The sequence below is a fragment of the Populus alba genome, chromosome 3 (genome assembly GCF_005239225.2).
Source record: "Populus alba chromosome 3, ASM523922v2, whole genome shotgun sequence".
NCBI lineage: Eukaryota > Viridiplantae > Streptophyta > Magnoliopsida > Malpighiales > Salicaceae > Populus > Populus alba.
This window is the reverse complement of record NC_133286.1, coordinates 3539422-3560911: the sequence shown is the minus strand read 5'-3', so window position 1 is coordinate 3560911 and position 21490 is coordinate 3539422. Positions and strand designations below refer to the sequence as shown.

At 36.9% G+C, this 21490-nt stretch overlaps 1 protein-coding gene across 2 annotated transcripts in view; it reads left to right on the top strand.

Moving 5' to 3' along the window:
- LOC118036290 (mediator of RNA polymerase II transcription subunit 15a-like) overlaps window positions 1-21490 on the top strand; it is a 40576-nt gene that overhangs the window by 10259 nt on the left and 8827 nt on the right. The gene's annotated exons all lie outside the window — the stretch shown is intronic.

Here is a 21490-nt window from a genome sequence, read left to right as displayed (position 1 = left end):
TTGTCAGTTTACACCTTTCCGTGTTGTTTCCTCTTTCCCATTTAATGAAGAGCGTAAGAGGAAAAACTGAAAAGTCAAAAGTTCTGTTGTACAGTGAAAAAGAGCATGAGAAACACACAAAACCAGAGATGCATGAATCATTCTCCACTAGCGGCTCGCGTCCATTGGATCATTGTGGTTTCAAGACTGATGCCCAATCATCGCCCTCTTTGTTCGATTCCTCAGACCTTTAGGAAACTGTATATGAGATGTTATAGAGTGGACGGAGGACTTGACAAAGGGCTGAGGGGTGGGTGAGATGTTATGTCAATAAATGATTTTGGAAAATTTCTTCATATTTGTTGAATAACTAAGATAAGATGGGAGTCTTGATCAAGGCAAGAACATAGGCTCTCCAAGACGATTTATCAGAAGGAGAGAAGGAAGGCTCTATATCCTTAGCACGTCAAACACTCCTTTGCACATTAGAGAAATTGTCGAGTTATTTCTGCTTCTGCTTTTCTTTTTCTTTTTTTATAATAGTCGAGTATTATTATAGAATGGAGCCAAAATTAGAGGCTATAGCTAGCATAAAAGAAAAACAGAGGATAGTATATACAGGAGGGGAGGAAGTAATAACATAATATAAGTATTAAAAAAAATTCGAGTTAACTCATCAGGTCTTCGATCCGGATCATGAGATCGGGATAAACAAATTTAATATTAAAAGATGAAATAAAAAAAAACCATAAAAACATATATGGTTTAACAATATTAATCAATTATTAAAATCTTTCATTTTATATATATTCAAAATAAATATTAATAACTATTATATCAATTTGTGAATGTTTCAATTTAAATGCAAATAAATGTTTTATATTTGACATTTTTCTTAAGAAACCAAAGTTATTAAGAATATAAATCAAAGGTTAACTCTACTTTCATGATGATGACGGATAAAGAAGACGTACTATTTTTTTTTTATGGAAATAACATGGGGAAAATCTTGCCTTAATCTTGATGGCGATGACAAAATCAAATAATATCGTTGATAAAATAAAACACAAATGATATTATTTTTAAAATACTTTTTGTCATTGTCATGACAAATAAGTCTTTTTCTTTTTTTAAAAAAAAAAAATTATTTTTTATAACACAATCAACAAGTAAGTTGGATAGGAATTTGTTTATGTGAATATCAAAAGTCTAAAATACTTTTTTGTCCCTAAGACTATATACTGTCATCTGCATTAATTTCCATGATATAGAATTTTCTTCGAAATGTTGAGAATATCTTACATTCCCTTGGCATCGTGTTCCATGCCTTTGGAAAATATTAAAGGCTCCAATGCCTCTCTAGCAATAAGATTATTTTTTTATTTGTCCCCGAATACATTTGTCATTTATCGAAATAATTAATTTAATCACACACATAAAAAAATAAAAATAGATCCAACTACCATACCATTCCACAATTAATTTTTTTTTTTTTTATGATTTTAGTGTTATGTTAACCAGGCAACATTTAATTACCATGATATAAAATACAAAAATAGTGGGAACATAAAAAACATGTTTTTATATATTTTTATTTTAAAAGTACAAAATTTTACTTAAAAACTATTGTAAAAAGATATTTATTTTAAATTTATAACAAAACTAGCAAAGATAATTTAGTAATCACTAACTTTTCTGGTTATAAATATATTTATAGTTGTCTTTTTTCTCTTTTGTATTTCTAATTATTAACGAATTGAATATATAATAAATACGGAGTGAAAGAATAAATTTAGTTGTATAATGTGCTAAAGTTTAAATAGGCGACTTTAGAATCACCAAGCAATGAATCACACGGGAAGATTGAAACAATAATTAAAGTGATTTTACTAACATTGTAAAAAAACAAAATTGCATAAAAGTAATTAACCAACAAGTTGATCCAAGTCAAAGTCTTCCATGGAAAAACATGAATAAAAGGTTGACGTAAAACCATTGTTGTCAAGTGTTTTTTCTACGAGTTGGGTCCGTTAGACCATTTCTGCTCAAGCTTGAGAAACATGAATAAAAGGTTGATGATATATATATATATACTTTGATTTCAACTTGTATAAAAAATAAATCTTAATATAGTGTGTTAGAATGCAACCACCGATTGATTAATTTTAATGGCTGGTCATTTAAACTTGGGTGTTTTTTCGGTATTAATTATATATTCCTCAATTATCATAAAAAAACAAGAAAAAAACTAATAATAAGATTAAAAATAAATGTTTTATTTATCGAAATAATTAAAAGTAAGGCTTACTTAAGGTATATATTGGATGATAAAAAAATAACTATAAAATCAATTTATAAAAAAAATCATAGATTTAGTTTTCCTAAATATTAAATGTAGTGTGAATGCATTCCGCAAGAAAAAAATAGTGCAAAATTAGCCTTTTAAGAAATAGAGAATCTTCCTCTTTGAAGGAATTGATTAGTGGGTTGGAAAATCGTCTTTTGCTCTAATATGTTCTTCACTTTCTCTATAGTTTTACCTTATAATAATATAATTCTTGTGTTATCCTTCAAGATTTCAATTGAAAAATTAAGGAGGGTCGTAAAAAAATTAATTTTTATAAACAATTCATCAATGATCCAAGTCGGTTAGCTAAAATATTGAAAATGCTTACTCTTTTTTTTTTTTTTTTTTTTTTTTGTGGCCATGCAGTTCCTATATATATATATTAGTTGAAAATTTATGATATCCATTAATCCTTTTAAATTAAAGTCAAGTTATTAATTATATCCTATAAATTTCTAGAAAAACTAATTCTCTCAAATTTCGTCATTTTATTTACAAACTATAAAAGACGATTGCTACAAACTAAAATTCCTAGCAAGGAAGCTCTTTCAAAAACTCTTAAGCATCTTTTATCTATGCTTAAAATTTACAAAAAAAATAAAATTATGTTGGATCAAGCCTAAACAATATATAAAAATTCTTCAACAATACATTAAAAATAAATCAAAGGTACTCTTTAAAGCATCAAATCATTAAATCTTACATATCAAATAAATTAAGTTATCATATATCAAATTAAAAGAAAGAATCAAATGATTGTTTTACTTTTTATAAAAATAGTTTAAATAGAAATTATTATGTGGATCATATGGCCCTAGGCAAATTAAGGCCTCACATATAGCCAGCTATAGCATGGGATAGCCAGCGGTCATTCCATCAGGAGATTTGTGAATTCTGAAGCCTTTGCAATGTGCTTGGCATGTGTCCAAGAACCCACCAGGAACTCCATTTTGACAGGGAAACCTTTGACGAACTGTATTATATGTGATTTGCTCCTGGTTTTATAAATTAAAAAGTGTAAATTGTAAATCCCAACCAATAAGATATCTACATAAGAGTCTGTAAATGTTACAGATGATTTAAGTTTGTTTACCAAATTTTTCAAGAACATGTTCGTCTTTGGTAGCTTATTGTCATAGCTGTGAACTCTGAAGAAAATTGATGTAAGAAACCAAAGTCCATTTTGTTCTAGATTGTACATGGATATAAGCTTGGTGATTCCCGATTCTTTTATTAATTTCATTTTATAAATTCCCTGTGATGTGTTCTTAATTTCTATACCACACCGATGTCTGTTAGGTTCTGATTCAATCGAATTGGAGCCGATCAAAATTGTAATGACTCACATGCCCTTGATTATGCCCAAGAAGAAAACTAAACAAATAGTAGATGAGCAGTGTGCTGAAAATAAATATTTTCAGCATATTACATAGATCTAAAACAATAGCACACAGGAATTAAAAAAGAGGAGGGATCGCTAGGGATACAAGATTTGCAGCCAAAAATATGACCTGACATGTTCAGGAAACAGAAGGGAGGTGTTTCTTTTAAACACAAGGCAGATTTTTATGATTTTCTCCCTTTTGGTCATTAAATTTTCTTAAAAGGAGCTTTGGTTTGATTCCTACAAGCTGCGGGCAAATCTTCAGCGTTTCGACAGGCAGCCTCATGAGCAAAAGAAAGACAATCTGTGACCACTCCAAGCTTCTCGTTGCTCCCCTGTTCCGATTAGAAACCACCACAAGAATTCACAGTTTTACCGACGGAAATATTCTGTTGGTGTGTGATTGATAGTACGCCGGTAAATTATTTACCGACTACATTACCGACGGAATACATCCGTCGGCTTACCTTTTGTCGGTGATTCCACATTCCATCACTATATTGATCGGAAAAACAAAAAAAACCATTTACCGACGGTTTTACAGATGGAATTTACGCGTAAAAAAAAAAAAGTTTCCCGCTTCAAAAATACCTACGGATTTTTATTCTGTCGGTGATATCACAAGTCACCGACGGTTACTTTCCGTCGGTAACTGTGTCGGTGAATTGTTGAAATATCGATATAATATATCGTCTGTCAATTCATCAGTAAGTTATAATACCGACGAAATAATTCCGTCGGTAAATCTGTTGGTGAGTCATGAAAACACCGACCGAATTTATCCGTTTGGAAATTTGTCGGTGATGGTCGCGGCTACTGTCTAATGCCGACTGATTTATTCCGTCAGTAAATCCCTTTGTAATTGTTTTTTTTTATTTTTTTTATAATTATTTAGAATACATAATATAAAATGATATAAATTAATGGTAATAAAAACCAATTATGCAAATAAAATTTATATTAAGCATCAAAAACAAAAAATAAAAGATTGGGTGCACATGTTCCACCTTGTGCCATGTTCATTACTATTTGACGAAGCTCTTCATAAGCCGCTCTTTGTTGTTTAGAATCTGCTCTGTATTGTTCTTTGAGTTGTGTGTACGCCTCTGATAGGTGGTCGCACTTTTGCTGCAAGGCCACGAACTCCTTAGATTGGAAGCTCGATACTGATTGGGAGCTCCTGACAGTTGAAGCAGTACGTGTTGTCCGCAAGTTGTCGGCCGTAGTGTTGGAGAGCCCGTAAACCCGATTCTTATCGGATCCACCTAACGATCCAGCCTCCATCCACAAATCCGGATCGAATTCCGGATGGGTCGAAGGATCGTCCCCGTATGTCTCCCTCAACCGATTATTATAGGTCTCCTGAAAATAAAAAAAAGTAATCATCATATTCAATTCAATAAAATGGTTGAACAAACATACCACAAAATGTTGAGCACGGCTGTTAACGAACTATTGCACCCTCTTTTGGCGGTCTTGACTCCGCACATGCGTCCCCACAAACAGCTCCATAGGGCTCGGCTCACGTCCAAGAGACGTAGCCTATAATGAAAAATATTTATTAACAACAAATTAATTGAATGATATATTTCATTTAAATTAATCTTACCATTTGTTTTGCATGTGTAACAAACGGAACGGAGCCGCCAGTGTGCATTGTCACCGAGCCATGAATTGGCCGATTTCGGTTGCCAGCACCAGACTGTGAGTGTCGTGTGAACCGTTCAGACATCACATGCTGAAGATAGTGCAGCCATATATCTTCCGGGATGTATATCGGTTTGAAATCCCTCCAAACCGCAACATCGTTCCAGCCTTGGAACCCCCTATCCCTCGTAGTTTTTTTTTTGCCTTGTTTTGGGCTTCATACCAAAAATCACGCAACCTACTTCACGCAAGCAAATATTACATTTCGAAACATAAATGTTTCTGTAAAAAAAAAGTTGTATTGTTTTCGATGTTACCTAGTTGCCGCGTGATTTTCCCACACCCTCCGCATAACAGTGTTATGTTCCTCGTTCCAGCAGAATCGATTCTATGTATAAAAAAAATAATTTTTTTAAAATGTTAATAATTTTTTACAATTATATTAAGAATTTATTAGAAATAAGATGAAAATTATATATTAACACGAACCTGAAATCTGGAAAACCATGCATTGATTTGAGGCATCCATTCAGGATGCTTGGATATCTGACTCCATTGAAACAATGGAATCTCCATCGACGATTTAAAAGCCGATGATATTACTCGGGCGGCCTCAATGTTTGTGAACCTGAAAAGAAATGAAATTAATTAAAATAGTGACTTCATAAATTATGTTTTAAATTTGTTATTTAAAAAAAAAAAACTAAAACCTTAACAAACTTACATTGAAAGATCGTCCTTCCATTGTGCCTCGTACTTGCGGAAGAGGAAGCATCGGTTGACGGAACAAGTGGTGTAGGTGCCTCTTCTTGAGAGTCACCTAAGGAAATATCTTCCTCGCTGCTAGACGAACTTGATGCGACCGGACGTGAAGCTCTGGTTTTCATTCTGTGCATCTAACCAATTTTATATAAATAATTGTATAATTAAATTCAAATGTTAAAAAAAATTCGGCAGCACCTCCCCTATACTGGATACTACCCAAATCCACAAACCTGCAAATATTAACAATAGCCACAACCAATTGACCCAATCTATACTAATTATTCCAACATATTCAATTACTAATCCTAAGGTAAATTCAACATTAACAATTACAATTCAACAAATTATTCAATAATTATGCCAATACAACAATAAAATATATTCAATAAATTAAAAAAGAATTATAAACTAACAAGTAAAATCAATGGAAACAATTAAACACAAATTATGCAATAATAGAGTAAAATTACTAATTATTCCAACATATCCAATTACTAATTCTAAGGTAAATTCAACATTAACAATTATAATTCAACAAATTATTCAATAATTATGTCAATACAACAATAAAATATATTCAATAAATTAAAAAAAAAATGTAAACTAACAATTAAAAACAATGAAAAGAATTAAACACAAATCATGCAATAATAGAGTAAAATTACTAATTATTCCAACACATGCAATTACTAATTCTAAGGTAAATTCAACATTAACAACAAATATTCAACAAATTAACTAATAACAATTATCCCAATACAACAATAAAAAATATTCAACAAATTTTTTTTAAAAAAAACTATAGACTTTAGGGAAGAAATATGCATACCTTAATAATGTGTTGAAACAAAAAAATTATCTACATTACAAAAAAATACAACAAAACAAAAAACATAAAGAGCATAAAAATAACTATAAATAAAATAAAATAAAATGAAATAGAAAAAAACACATACCTTTTAATGTGATGAAGATTCACAACCAAGCTTGCCAGAGATTCAAGAAAGCTTGAAGATTTGAGAGGAAAAAAATCAAAATTCTAAGGTGAGAAACGTTAGAAACGGAGGAGAAGAAAAAATGAATTGAAGGGGCGGCTGCAAGAACTTATAGTGCAGTTTTACCGATGGATTCACCGACGGAAATATAAAATTATTATTATTTAAATTAAATCCGTCGGTAACGTGCTAAAAATCCATCGGTAATTTTTGAATTTCGCACCGAATTTTTTAATTACCCTCTATATTTTTTGCGGTCCGTCGGTGATTCCATTGGTAAGCTGACACGGTCAGAGGTGCATTCAATTCACACCCTTTGGAATTCGCATATTTCGTCGGTATTTTTGTCGGTAAAATTTGCCCACCGACAACTTACCGACGAACCTATTCTGTCGGTATGGATGTCGGTGATTGTGGCATTGTGGTGTAATTATTTTCGAACTCTCTGTGAGATGTCGACGGACGGTGGTCCGTCGGTATAGGCGTCAGTGATTGTGGCATTTTGGTGTAATTATTTTCGAACTCTCTGTGAGATATCGACGGACTACTGTCCGTCGGTATGGACGTCGGTGATTGTGTCATTTTGTTGTAATTATTTTTGAACTCTCTGTGAGATACCAACGGACAACGGTCTGTTGGTATGGACATCGGAGATTGTTCAATGTACAAGAGATGTTGTTTTTGTATTTTCTATTTACCTTTCTGCAAAAAATTCAATGATAAACTGTCCATCGCACAAAACAATAGCAACAGTGCTTAAACAATAAATATATATTTCGTGTTACAAAATATATCATCCATAATGTAAATTACATGAAGAAAAGGGTTTTACACAGGGCTTCATTTTGATAGTTACTCAGAATTATCTTCTTCTTCTTCATCAATTGAATAGTCATCACCTTCATCACAATCTTCAATATGGATATCATCTTCTTCATCGACATTTGCTTGTCCGCTAGAGCTCAAAACAACGTTCAACTCCTTTATGTCAACATCAACAAGACTATCATCGGAAACACGAAAATTTGAATTTTCTTCCAATTCAATCGAAGGAGCAACTCGATATGGTTCAACCAACTCATTAACTTGAAAGACTTCATCTTGCACACTTGTGTCTTCGTTCTCATCCTGAACAACCTCGACACGACCCCGTGGTTTCTTTTTTAATACGGACAACCAATTAACTCTTGATCGATCCTTTCTAAATGAAGGAGTGTATGTGTAATAAACTTGTTGACATTGCTTTGCGAAAACAAAGACATCGTTTATGTTGTGGAGTCTAGCTTTTGAGTTGATTTCGACCAGACCATGGTGCGTATCAACTTTGATTCCTCTGTCCGTCGTGTCATACCAATAGCATTTGAATAAAAACACTGTATTCTGCTCGCTATGATATTGTAGTTCGACGACCTCTTCTAATCTACCATAGTAGTCAACTTCTACTTCTAATTACACATATATAAACTTACTGAATAAATGGTCTCAACTCATCACAGTTAAATAGAACATAGTTGTATGCTTGTTTGAATTCTATTTCCGACAAATATCTTCCTCTTACGGCATTTTTAGGTGTGGATCGTCCAGTATTGGAGAATATTGACAAGTTCCCACTAGAAGGCACTTCACCGCCATCATCATGTCGTGGAACGCGATTGATTCTTGTTCTTAGATGAGGTTCGAAATAGTACGAGATAAATATTAAGATCTCTTCAACAATATAGGCCTCAAATATCGAAGCTTCTACATGCGGCTAGGGGTGTTCAAAAAAACCGAGTAACCGAAAAAACCGATGGAAAATTAACCGAAAAAACCGAACCGAGATGAAAAATCGATTAAACCGTTTGCTAAAACCAGAAATCTTTTCGGTTCGGTTCGGTTTCGGTTTTGCCACTAAAACCGGTGAACCGAACCGGTCCACTCATAAAATAAAATTAAAAACAAAATAGTATAAATAGTACAGTAAACCTAAACCTAAATGACATTACAATTTACTTTTGAAGCCGCCGCCCACACCAGACCAGTTCTTCTTCCTTTTCCCCTTCAGTTTTCATCCTCTCTGCCTCTTGCCTCCTTCATTTGTTTCTAACCATTTCCTTTTCCCCTTCAGTTCTTCTTCATTTGTTTTCATGGCAAGAAGAATGAACCTTCAACTCCACCTGAGAAATGGCAACCAATTTTTTCTTCGTCGTTGAAATAATTTTGCATAAATCAACCAAGCTGCCTTTATAGGAGTGGGATTTATAATGGGAACCGATTCGGTGAGTTTGGTGGTGGGATTTGCTCATTTACTGCTGTGCTTCATCTGGTTTCCTTGTAATGATGGAATGAGGACCAAAACACACTGGTTCTTGGTCAAGAAAAAAATCCGGTGACCAATCTTGAGTGGCATCTGGAAGCGTCCTTCCAAATGCTGAACATGCTGCAAAAAACTTCGAACATTTGCTGAGGCTGTCAATTACTAACCATACATGCTCAGAGGTGCTCGCTTTCATTTCTTTGTAACGTGTGGTGCTCTCTTGGTCAAGATTCACTGTTGTCATTAGGGTAATAAAAAAAACTCTAAGGTGGGCAAAAAACAAACTTCTAAACCGGATTTTTCCCGGTTTTTCCCTAAAAAAACCAGATTTAATCGGACTGGACCGGTTCGGTTTGAACCGGTTTGCAGTCCGGTTCGGTTAATTTTTAACAAGAATACTGTAATTCGGTTCGGTTGGTTTTTTGGGTCTAAACTGAACCGATCCGAACCGTGAACACCCCTACATGCGCCTTGTTCTTAACCTTTTTCTTGAGATTAAACAAGTACCTGCATTGAATTACAATTCAAGTATTTCCAATTAAGAATTGCAACTGTAATTCCATTGCAACTGTAATATATAACCGTTCGAATTGGGCAATTCAAGTATTTTATATGTAAACAAATACTTTTAGATATGAATTCCATTGCAACTGTAATATATAACCGTTCGAATGGGTACATCCATCTATACTGGACCGGTCCTCCAGCTTTTGCCTCGAACAGTAGATGTATAGGGAGATGCTCCATTGAGTCAAAAAATGAAGGAGGGAATATCATCTCAAGTTTGCATAGTGTCTCGATGATATTCGTTTGAAGCCTCTCAATGTGCTCAACATTCAACTTGCTGGAGCATATATCTCTGAAGAAATGACTGATCTCCGTCAGTGCATCCCATATTCCCTTTGGCAACAAATCACGAAAAGCTAACGGGATGAGTGTTTGCATAAACACGTGGCAGCATTGACACTTCATTCCATACAATCTGCAGTCCTCTATGTTAACAAGCCTTGATATGTTCGATGTATGTCCATCCGGAAAACGCAGACTCTTAAGCCATTTGTAGACTAGCAGTTGTGCGTTTTTCTCTAACACGAATCTTGCCCTTGGTTTTGCGACCCGTGACTCCTCATAAACCAACTCCATATTGTTACGGTTACAGTATAAAGCTATATCCAATCTAGACTTGATGTTGTCCTTTGTCTTCCCCTTCACATCCATGACGGTGTTCAAAATATTCTCAAACACGTTCTTTTTTATGTGCATGACGTCATGGTTATGGCGGAGAAGATTGGTCTTCCAATAAGGAAGCTCCTAAAAGATACTTCGCTTTACCCAATTATGGGTCAAACCAAAACCAGGAAACTTTTGCTTGCCTGATTGAAGGCCAAACACAATGTCACCATACTCTGATACAACATGATGCAATTCTTCACCAGAAAGACACGGGGATGCAACATCTTTTTCAACTCTGCCAACAAAGAAATCTTTTCTGTTTTTTCTGAACCTGTGATTAAGTGGCAAGAAGCGACGATGACAGTCAAAAAAAGAAGCTTTACCTCCGTTTGCTAGCGTGAATGCCTTGTTGTTTTCCATGCAGTATGGACAAGCGAGTTTCCCATGTGTGCTCCAACCAGAAAGCATTCCATAAGCTGGAAAATCATTGATAGTCCATGTTGTAACCCATTTTTGGGTCCCCACAAAAAATAAAATAAATAGCCAAAGAAGGTTAGAAAAATGACAGAAGGTAGAAGCGCTCAGAAAATGGTCAGAAAATTGGTCAAGGAGTTTAAAAATGCAAAGATTGGATTTTTGACAGTATATTCTTGAAGGATGAGGGCCTTGTTTAGAAGGAAAATTTAAATTTTGAGGAGAAAAGCCAAGTCTCTGATACTTAATTGGATTTTTAATTGGATTTATAGGGGATTTGATTGCAAGAAAAATTAATTTTTAAGTCAATTTGGGCTTTAATTAAAATAAATTTAAGTTCTGGGGCCAAAATATTTTTTTAGGAATTTATTAGGTCAAACCAGGGGCTTAATTGCATAAATTTTGAAGTTTAATGGTCAATTAGGGACTTAATTGAGAAAATCCGAAACCAACGACCAAATTGGAAGAGGCGCGTAAATAGAGGGGCTGCAAATTATTCGGTTCAGGGGCCTAATTGAAGAAGTTGAAAGTTTATTAATCAATTGAGGGCTCAATTGCACTGTGCACGTTCTGCATGCAAGAAGGAATTAATTAGCCGGCTACTGTGCATGTGCACAGTAATCGGCTAATTAATTAACTGGTTACTTTGCGCATGCACAGTAACCAGTCACGTTCTTTTTTTTTTCTTCTTCTTCTTGGGCGGGCTGGAACATCAGCCCAGCCCACGTGGTGGGCTGAGTCCAGCCCCTTTTCGCTCCGGGCTGGAACATCAGCCCAACCCACGTGGTTGGGCTGAGTCCAGCCCTTTCTTTGGCTTCGGACTGGAACATCAGCCCAGCCCACGCGGCTGGGCTGAGTCCAGCCCTGTTGACTGAGGGATGGAACACCAGCCCAGCCCATGTGGCTGGGCTGAGTCCAGCCTTGTGGCTGGGCCAATACAGGCCCAGCCCAATCCATTATATATATATATATATATATATATATATATATATATATATATTTGTATGTTTTTTTTGTACATATAATTTTTTTTAAAAGAAAAAAAAATTGTGTTTTCACTCGGATTTTTCTACGTCATTTTGGCTAATATTGGTCTGTATTTTTATATCATAAAAATATAAATCCGGTATTAAAAATTCCTAGTTACAAAAAAAAAAAAAAAAACTTTATTTTCATGCATACGGCCAAGTCTCTGAAAACTAAAAAAAAAAATCATTGTATTTTTTTTAACAAAGAAAACTTTAAAAATATTTTAGCATGCATTTTGGCTTTAATAACCGGTTTGTTAAATGCATGAGAACTTGGCCAATATTTCAAAAAAATCCAAAAAATATTTTGTTTTGTGTTCCTGTTTAGGATTACGTATTTATACGATGTTTGGAAAAAAGGTAGTTCTTTATAGACATTAGATCGGATAGATTTTTCCCCTATAAGATAAGAACCTCCTGACTAAGGAGGGCTTTTCTTGAACGCTAGACGGACCAACATGAGAAGGCCTTAGAAATTTTTTTTAGACAATAAAACAATGCAACTTACCTTAGGTAGGGCGTATTTGGGGTGCTAATACCTTCCCTTTACGCAATTAGTCTCCGTACCCGATCTTTGAGACCAGTTAGGGTTCCTAGTGACCAAAATACTAAGTGGCGACTCCCATTCCATTTTTCACCGCTAAGAGACAAAGAATTCCTTGTCTCACCATATTTTCTACAATAGATAGACATACCACACCCAGTGATGAAGGGGTGGTGGTGGGCGATCGCCGCGATGCCGCACACGTGCGACAGTCCACATTAAAGCCCCCCTCATAAGGAAATTTTGGTTTCCTTGATATATCATAAGTCAGAGCTCTAGAGGACCACAACTGCGCCAGCTCATCAATCAACGGTCGAAGACAAACATCTATATTCCGCCCTGGGCTGCTTGGACCGGGTATGACAGTAGATAAAAACATGAACTCCAGCCTCATACACATTCCCGGTGGCAAGATATAAATTGTGAGTATGACCGGCCAACAAGAATAGGGAGCAACAAATGACCCAAATGGGTTGAATCCGTCTGTACACAACCCAAGACGGACATTCCTTGATTTAGCTGAAAAGTCAGGATGCACACTGTTAAAGCGTTTCCACGCTTCGCCGTCAAAAGGATGCACCATCACACCACCAACCACATCATGTGTTTGGTGCCATGTCATGTGCTCAGCAGTCCTTCGTGACATGAATAATCTTTGCAGTCTAGGTGTGATCGGGAAATACCTAAGTTTTTTATACGCCACTAAAGTCTTTCCCCTGCCAGTTCTGGGTTTGTAACGGGAATGCCCGCATGTCATGCACTCGGTCATCTCAACATTTTCAAGGTAGTATAACATGCAGAAGTTAGGTCACATGTCAATTTTCTAGTATCCTAAACCGAGGGGTTTCATCATGGACTTCACAACATAGAAGTTCTCTTTCAGCCTGTTCCCTTCAGGTAAAATGCTTGTTGCCCAATCAATAATTTTGTCATACTCGGCCTCGCTCAACCCGTGATCTGACTTGATAGTGAACACCTGTGCCACGACCGACAATTTACTATGGTTTGTGCAGCCATCCCATAATGGTTCGTTAGAATCTTTCAACAAATCAAAAAACCAAGCTGCCTCTGCATTAGGTTCTTCTTCTATGATTGGACATTGACTGACATTACCTTGATTCATTCTCATTGCATCCATAACCATATTTCTGTAAGGATTAGTGTTGTCATTTGCTGCTTCATGCACGTTGCTAGCACTAGAAGTTGACCCAATCATCGTTTCTCCCATTCTCCTATTACTAACAAATACCTCTCCATGTGCATACCAACATTGGTAATCCTCCATAAACCCTTTGTGTAGAAGATGCATCATTACAACATCTGGATGCAGATACTTTTTATTTTGACACTTCCTACATGGACACCTAATACCGCCTCCAGTAAAATTTCTGGGAATAGATGTTGCGAAATTAATAAAACCCTGAACCCCATTACAATGGGGTGAATCTAGATACATCCATGAACGATCATCCATGACTTCTATCGAACCTCTATAAAATTATGATGACATCATGTATTAATTAACTAAGTTAGATAAATAAACTTGCAAAAATATTACTTTACCTTGAGGTTATCCAACAAACCAATCACAACTTCTCATAAATATTAAATATTCTGAGGGAATATGCCATCATTACCAAATTTACTACTGTGGAATATGGGCAGAATTCTGAATTGTCACAATTATCAGAGGGAGATTGCTCTAGAGGTAATGCAAGGAAGCTTCCAGTAGTCAAAGACCTGAATTGCGTAGTATATGAGATGAAGAGAATATTGGTCCATAGTAAGAACATTGATGAGAAGGCATTTTCCGGGAAGTATGGGCGATTGTTAGAAATTGCAAAGATAGAAGTATTGAACCCAACAATCAAAGCCCTGATTAACTTTTGGGATCCCGATTACAGATGCTTTTCCTTTGGAAATGTGGATTTGTGTCCCACTGTAGAGGAGTATGGAATGTTGACAAAGTTTCCCAAACATCTGCACAGGGTTTATTTTCCTTTGAGAAATGACAAGGTGATTCCTGAGTTGTCAAAGTTGCTGAAGATTCCACATTTGAGCAGATTTTTAGAGAAGAATGGTAGCGGTTTAAAGTGGAAATTTCTAGAGGTTGAACTAGAAAGGAAAAAAAGAGAAATGCGGGTCCATGCTAGAAAGAGACAAGTTAATCGCTTTGGGAATATATGGTCTCGTGTTATTCCCAAGCTTAATAGGGGTTATAAGTCTAGAAGCTGCTGCTGCATTTGTGAAATATGAAAATACTGATGTCAACCCTACAACCGCCATATTGGATGAGACCTTTCTGACCCTTAACCATTTTAGGAAGACGAGGAAAGGCGCAGTGAGATGTTGTAGTCAGTTATTATACATCTGGATGGTAAGCCATGTTGAAACCAAGAAGCCGATCTTTAATAATTTTTGGTGGTTTAACCAAAAACCCTTGAAGATAGTGGAGGAAGAAGAATGGGGAAACCTAGGTGACCAAGGTTGGATGAAAAAACTGCAAGAGTTACCTAGTAGCAACTTTAGTTAGAAGGCCCCTTGGGTTAAATCGGTTGATGTCATAGTAAGTTGTGGACAAAAATGTTGGGTACCTTTAATTGGGATCACAGGTTATGTCAGCTATGCTCCGGCTCTAGTGATAAGACAATTAGGCGGCAGACAACACATCCCAAGAACTGAGGGACTTGCTGAATTTTACGGGTTTTTCAAGGATCAATCCGCACGAGAAGTGCTTGAAACCATCAAACAAGATTGGAGCCATTTGACTCTAATTCAAAAGGAGTCTAAAAGGATGAGAGACCCTAGCTCAAGTGAAGGATATGAAAAGTGGAGGAATTTGACCTCGACTACCGCTCCTAAAAAGCCATGTTCTGAAGACAGGCCTTCGCGAATTATAGAAGGGTCATTGAAAAGAAAAAAGGTCAGTAATGAGGAAGACCTTATAAAGCAATTAGAAAGGCTCCAAATAGAATTGGGAAAGAGTAAGGGAGATAAAGCAGCATTAGAAAGGATGATGATGGAAGGAGATAAAAGTAGAGTGTGTCTAAATGAACAACTCGAATCTAGAGATGCGAAGATAGTGATGTTGGAGCTGCAACTGAGCAAAGCAAAGGATGTAATAGAAGAGTCCGAGAAAGAAAGAGGAAGAGTGATTTTGGATTGGATACAAAGCAGCTCTGAATTGGAAGCATTGAAAGCCGACTTCAACGACTATCAAGAGAATGTTGAGTTCAATCATGACAAATTCTTGCATGTTCAAGCAGAGTTGTTAGACCGAATTAAGAGGTATGATGAGTTAAACAAGAAATATGTGATGATGGAAAGTAGGCTAGCTGAATTGCAAGAGTTCAAAAGAAAGGGGAAGGAAGAGGAGCTTGTTAAGGCAGATTTGGTAGCTAAGAAAAATGAAATTAGGATGCTGAAGGTGAAGTTTGACAAAGAACGAGAAAAGGTAAAGCAGTTGACCGAAAAGTTGGAAGCTTCAGAAAAACATAAAGAACAGATCGACACCAACAACAATACATTGAATCAGAACAACAAGTTGCTTATGGAGAAGATGGCCAAAGTAGATAAGCAAATGGATGAAGCTGCCATTTATGCACGAATCATTAGAGCCAATGCTCGAAGGGTGGGGGGAGACATCTTTCGTTATAGACAAAGCTTGGCTGAGACAGATGCCTTCTTAGAAAAAATTGAGAATCGAGGCCTTGCTTTCCTACCAGTGGCTAGAGATATGGATGATTGATGTATTTCCTTTTTTTGTGTATCCTCTTTTCAAGAGATTGTATTAGCCACTATTATGAATGAAAAGGGGCCTTGACCCATCTTTTGTGAAAGAAAATCTCCTATAGAGTAGGGATAAGCCTACCAAAGCAGCAACATGAGCAAAACTACTCCTGATAAGGAATGTGACAAAAAGAGTCCATACCCATTACACAAGAAGAAATGTCGGCCGTCAATCGATTTTTTTGAAAAAAGCAAGCTCACATTACATATGCATCATGCATTGTTCTTTATCATACATTCATTTACATTTTTCCATGCCTCAGATCATGAAACATAGGCCCCCCCTTCCAAAGTCCACTACACTAGGCTAAGATCAAGAATGGAGAATGAAAAGAGGGCCATCCTAGAATCCCGCTACCAAAGTGAATTGGAATCCCTAAGGAATGAAGTTTCTCGAATGACCAATCTGCTTGAGCAACTTTTAAGAGCCAAGAACGGGGAGGGAACATCTACCCAACCACCTATAGGAGCACCGCCAGCTCATGCCCCGGGGGTATCTCAGAACTTGGGGGCAGATTCAAGGACGGAGCAGCACTTTGCACCTGCCATTCTCATTCAGCCCCCTCAAGCTCACATCATTGTAGATTTAACAGCAAATGGGCCTTCCGATAATAGGTCCACTGGTTTTATGAACGATGACAAGATATCAGCTTTGGAAGAAAGGTTAAGAGCAGTCGAGGGAAATGACTGGTTTGACCCCATGCGAGCATCTGAAGTATGCTTGGTACCAAACATCATGGTACCAAAAGATTTTAGGATACCGGAGTTTATAAGGTACACTGGATTGGAATGCCCAAACACTCACCTTCGATCTTATTGCAATAAGATGGCTGAGGTGATTCATGATGATAAGCTGCTGATCTACTTTTTCCAGGACAGTCTATCGAGGTCTGCGCTAAGCTGGTACATGAGGCTGGATAATGCCAGGATTAAGAAATGGAAGGATTTAGTGGAGGCTTTCCTTAAGCAATACAAGTTCAATTTGGAAATTGCTCCAGATCGAACAAGCCTAATGTCAATGGAAAAGAGAAGCCAAGAGTCAGTAAGGGCTTATGTGCAAAGATGGAGGGACGAGGCCACGCATGTGCAACCCCCTTTGATAGAAACAGAGATGGTGACTTTGTTCGCCAATACATTCAAGGCACCCTACTATGAGCATTTAATGGGTAGCTCATCTCAACATTTTTATGATGTTGTACGTGTGGCAGAAAGAATAGAGCAAGGAATTAAAGCTGGGCGCATAGCGGAGCCTTTAGAGAAGAAAGGTTTTATTGGAAGGAAAAGAGAAGGTGACGTCAACAATTTGGAAGGCGGGTACAAAGGCAAAAAAGTAAATCACCAAAACCCACAAATGCCTACCCATCAATTCGCCAACATAAACTTTACCAAACCTGTTGTAACCCATTTTTGGGTCCCCACAAAAAAATAAAATAAGTAGCCAAAGAAGGTTAGAAAAATAACAGGAGGCAGAAGCGCTCGGAAAATGGTCGGAAGATTGGTCAAGGAGTTTAAAAAATACCAAGATTGGATTTTTGACAGTATATTCTTGGATAATGAGAGCCCTGATGGATAAGAAATTTTGAATTTTGAGGAGAAAAGCCCAAATTTGGATGTTTATGGACTTAATTGGATTTTTAATTGATTTTATAGGGGTTTTGATTGCAAGAAAAATTGATTTTTAAGTCAATTTGGGCTTTAATTAGAAGAAATTTAAGTTCTGGGGCCAAAATATATTTTTTTGGAATTTATTAGGCCAAATCAGGGGCTTAATTGCATAAATATTGAAGTTTAATGGCCAATTAGGGACTTAATTAAGAAAATCCGAAACCAGGGACCAAATTCGGTTCAGGGGCCTAATTGAAGAAATTAGAAGTTTATTAATCAATTGAGGGCTTGATTGAACAAAACAGAGGCCAAGGATTAGAATGGAAAACGCGGCTAACTTGAGGGGTGGAGGCCGAAATTAGCGGGGATGCAATTGAATTTTATTCTTAAAATCAGGATTAGATTTGAGGACTTAATAGAAGGAAGGATAAATTATGGACTGATTTGAAAAACATATTTCTGGCGCCTTTTTTTAAAAATGAAACGGCGCGTTTTATCAAAAACGACGCCGTTTCATACATAAAAAAAAAAGGACCGAACGGTGCCATTTTGAACGGCATTGTTCCCCTTTCTTCTTCCCCCCCCCCCGAACAGGCAGCGGGGAATAAGGAAAAAGAAAGTTTTTTTAATGGTGCATGTCCCCCTCTCCTACCGACCAGACCGAAGCCCACACGCCGTTGGACCACCGACCGAAGACACTGGCCGACCACCCGCCGTGCACCACACCGGAATCAAGGAAGTTGCGCCTTGGCAGTCGCGCCCAATGGCCAACCAGCCTCCACCTTGGTTCGCTCCCAAGGCTCCTTCTCCCCCTATAAAAGTAGGTGACCCGAAGGAAACGGGGACGAAAAAAAGAGAAGGAAGCAGAGGAAAAAGAAAGAAAAAAACCGAGACAAAAGAAGAGAGAGAGAGACCGAAGGAGAGAGAAACCACTGAACTTAAAAAACCAGAAACCGAAAACCCAAAGCTGAGAAGCTTGGGAAAGCTGACACCAGGAGGGAACTAAAGAAACCGAAACCGAAGCAGCAAACCGGGTGAACGACGACGAACCGTTGGCAACAACCGCACCCTCCGCCGTTCGAACAGCCACAGCACCGCCCAGAGCCACCGTTCGCGAGCTACGTCACCGCAGCACCACCAGCGACCGCCTCCTCCTCGCCAGGTACGCTTCTTCCCCCCTGCATTTTTTTTCCTTTTGCTGCCTAAGATTTCCTCCTGCATGCAGAATCGTTTCTGCATGCAGGAGGTGGGGAGGGAAAATAATTCCCTCCCCCCCGTTCAGTTTGCTGGGCCAGGCTGATGCTGGCCCAGCGTTGTTTTTTCTTCTCTGCGCCAGACGGGTTCTGGCCCAGAAATATTTTTTGGGGTGGGCCAGAATGGTTCTGGCCCAGCCCTGTGATCTGGGTCGGGTCGGGCCCAGACCAAGGAGTGATTTTTTAGTTGGGCCGATATCGGCCCAGTTTTATTGTGGGTCGAGGTCGGCCTAAAGTTTTTTTTTCTGGGCTGTCCGGCCCATTTATTTGGGCCGGCCCGCCCACTTAATATATTATATTATATATTATATGATATATGTGTGTGTGTATATGATAAAATAAAAAAAAAATATTCTGAAAAAATCTTTAAAAATATTGTTGATTTTCCTGCATATTTTGGTCAAAAGTGTTTAATGTTGGTTTGTATTTTTATACCGTAAAGATACAAATCCAGTATTAATATACCCGGTTTTTGTCAAAACATCAAAGATTTTCAAAATAAAAAATGTTTTTTTTGCTTTCAAAAATTTTCTAAAAAGTTCCTAAAAATGTTGTTGATTTTTCTGCATATTTTTGTTAAAGTGGATTAATATTGGGTTGTATTTTTATACCGTAAGGATACAAACCCAGTATTAAAATACCCGATTTTCGTCACAGCATAAAAAAAAAAATATTTTCCAAAGATTGTTTTTGTTTTAAAAATACGGCCTAGTCTCTCCAATATATATATATATATAATAACATCATATTTTTACACAAACAAAGAAAATTTTCAAAAACAATATATGTATTAGCATGCATTTTGGCTTTAATAACCAGTTTATTCAAGCCATGAGAACTAGGCCAATATTTCAAAAATTCTAAAAAATCTTTTTGTTTTCTTTTTTTAGTATTTGGGATTACGAATTTATACGTGAAGCGTATTCCTAAATATTATTATTAAAGTTTTGGTATAGACATTAGAACGGTTAGGATTTTACCTGATAAGATAAAAGACCTTCTTACCGAGGAGGATTTTCCTTGAACCATAGACAGACCAACGACTAGAAATACAATAACACCTTATTTTTATCAGACAATAAAACAATGCAGCTTACCTTAGGTAGGGCGTATTTGGGGTGCTAATACCTTCCCTTTACGCAACCAGTCTCTGTACCCAATCTCTGAGACCAGTTAGGGTTCCTAGTGACCAAAATACTAGGTGGCGACTCTCATTCCATTTTCTACCAATAAAAGACAATATTTTTCTTGTATCCCCATAGATATAGATATATTTACATTGCAGATTTAAGAAAATGGAAAAACTATATTATTTTCGCCGCGACGCCGCACACGTGCGACAAAACCTTTTAACCCCAATCATCAATCAAACAACCAAAACAACCACCAAAGGCCATCCACAAGATACACTTCAGAGCAGCTACCTCCATTACCCATGCCTTTGTACAAGCCCGAACTAACCTACGAATACCATGCCGGCAATCCGGGGCATGGAATTGAAACCTGCTATGCCTTTAAAAGGAGATTGTTAGAGCTTATCAAAAGAGGGTGGGTATCCTTCGAAGACATGCCCAGCATCAATTCAAATCCATTACCTAATCATGCCGCAAGTAATAATGGAGTAGGCATGATAGAAGTTGGGAATCAAAGCAAGGTGTTAAAGGTATCCATGAAGAGGTTGTATGACATGTTGTTAAAATCAAGATTTCTTGAGATAAATGTTGAAGGCCATTTGGAGGGATGTGACTATTGTGAGTTCCATGGGAGAGAGGGACATCATATTAAGGATTGTATCGAGTTTCGCGAGAAGGTTGCGAAAATGATGACATTGGGAGAGTTGAGGATCGAACCCATGAAAGACAGTCGCGAGGTGAGTATGATGGAAGGTCAAGATAAGCAGGTGGCAACTGGGGTGTGAAAATGAATAGAAAACTACAACAAGGGTGTGAAAATGAGTTACTTCTCCAAAAAGAATATATAAATTATATAATATCTAATGGAAAGGATTCATGAAACTCCGCCTAATATATATATTGTAGAGTATATATTGCAGTGTGAGATAAGGTTAACTCATTGCATTTTCATAAATTGATTTCTCTTCTTTTCTTTGTCAATTACAGCACATGCATGGAGGTGTTCTTACTCAGAGTAAATGCTATTGTAATGTTTTCACAGAGACTCCCCTGTTTTGCAACTAATTCACTTATATAT